At 44.5% G+C, this 2,013-nt stretch overlaps 1 pseudogene; it reads right to left on the reverse strand.

The window, feature by feature from the left end:
* Positions 1 to 508: 508 nt before the first annotated feature.
* On the reverse strand, positions 509 to 730 carry LOC116070549 (annotated as a pseudogene).
* Between the last annotated feature and the right edge of the window lie 1,283 nt (positions 731 to 2,013).

Raw genomic sequence — 2,013 nt, forward strand, 5'->3', positions numbered from 1 at the left:
CTTTGCCCTGAGCGGCAGCGTGTGCATGTGTGCATGCGTGCGTGCATGCATGAGTGCGTGCCTGTGTGTGTGTGTGTGTGTGTGTGTGTGTTTGAGACAGAGTCTCTCTACATACCTCTGGCTGTCCTGGAAGTTACTATGTAGTATGTAGATCAGGCTAGACTTGAACTCACAGAGATCTGCCTGCCTGTCTCCCAAGTGCTGGGATGAAGGCTTGTGCCAGCATGCCTTGACTATTTTATTATTTTATGTGCACCCCTCTCCCCAACACACAGTGAACCTGAGACCTCTACAAGAATAAGTACTCTTAACCACTGAGCCTGTTCACCAGCCCTATAATGTATTTGTTTTGTTTTGTTTTTAAAATCTATTTTTTAAAGATTTTTTTTTTTGAGATCACAAAAGTTTATGTAGCAAAAAGTTTCACATGAAAATGTACATGACCTGATTCTACATCACAATCAAACAGGCCTTTGGGGAGGGATGCGAACACACCGCTGAACACTGGTTAGACTCTTTCCAAGGCTTCTAACATGAAGCTGTTTCCTAGGATGACCACCATGCTGATGTTGTTCTGCTGTCCACTTGTTGTCATCTCCACATACCCATCAGTCACAAGGTTCATGAAGGGATCAAAGCCCCGCAGTATTCCTTGTATATGCCTGCCATTGTTTAACTTCAGTGATAACTTCTGGTCCATAAACTTCTTCAGTTTTGGAGGATGGGCTCAGCACAACAGCAAAGGAATGAGTGTAAAGATATTTTTAAGTCTGTCTCTGTCTGTCTCTGTCTCTCTTTCTCTCTGTCTCTCCCTCTCTTTCCCTTCCTCCCTTCCCTCCCCCCACCCCCGTGTGTGTGTGTGTGTGTGTGTGTATGTGTGCACTGTTTTGGAGGTCAGAAGAGGGGACCAGATCTTTGCCACACTTGTGTTCATTCCCGTTGTTTTATTGCCTCACTAACATGTTTTTTCCTGTCTTTACTCACTGTGGTCAGTGTGGAATATATTACATCCTCATTTTCTAGTGTATCATATGTAATTTAAATGTGCTTTCCCCTGATAGCTTCAGAAACTAAATTTGAGTACCTTTCCTTGAATCTGTTTCTCTAGGTATCTGTTGCTTTTCTCATCACTGTGACAAAATATGTGGTATGGAAAGGAAGGAAGCCCTGAGTGAATGAAATCTTTTGTGAATGTGTACTGTTGACATGTTCATGACCCGTGAGAAAGTAGCAAACCCTAACAAGGGTGGGTAAGACTCAAAGGACCACAACGCCTTCCTCTTGTTCACGTGCAATAGTGCAGGAAGTGTCTACCAAAGCTTACTTTCCCCAGGTATATTTACAGCCTGAAGACTGCTCCCCTAGAGAGACTGCTCCTACTGAGATCAGCTAAACCTGCCTCCTTCATCCAGGTCTGTGCAATAACCCTGCCCTTGTTTATGTATGTGTAATAAATAACTCCTTGATCATCTTTGTTCATCTACTATAGAGATGAACACCCTTGTTCGTCTCTAGAATAACACCTTGAGCTGCCAGGGTCCTGCAGTCTCTACATCAGAGTCCAGTCAACCTGATCTCCCACCCCCCGCCCCATCTGTATCTTTGTTTATCTTTTCTTCATTTCCATCACCATCCTAGCCACTTCCATCCCTGGATCTCTGCTAGGCGCAGCAACCTGGCAAGAGGAATGTGAGAAGAGAAGACGTCATCTCTGTGCAGTTTCGGGGGAAGGCATGGCCGCAGGAACGGAATGGGAACAGTTAGGAAGCATCAAGGCAGGACTGCTAGGGTTCACCTTTTTCTCTATTCTGTTTCCATCCAGGACCTCAGCTCAGGAAGCAGTGCCACCTACATTCAGAGAAGGTCTTCCTGCCTCAACTCATTCTAGAACCTTCCTCTCAGACATTCCCGGAGCTTTGTCTTCTGGGTGACTAGACCCTGTCAAGTTAATAGTCAATATTAACCATGGCAGTGTATGAAATAAAATATGTTTAAAAACATAATCACAGTATG

Source organism: Mastomys coucha, unplaced genomic scaffold, assembly GCF_008632895.1.
Source record: "Mastomys coucha isolate ucsf_1 unplaced genomic scaffold, UCSF_Mcou_1 pScaffold22, whole genome shotgun sequence".
Classification (NCBI taxonomy): Eukaryota; Metazoa; Chordata; class Mammalia; order Rodentia; family Muridae; genus Mastomys; species Mastomys coucha.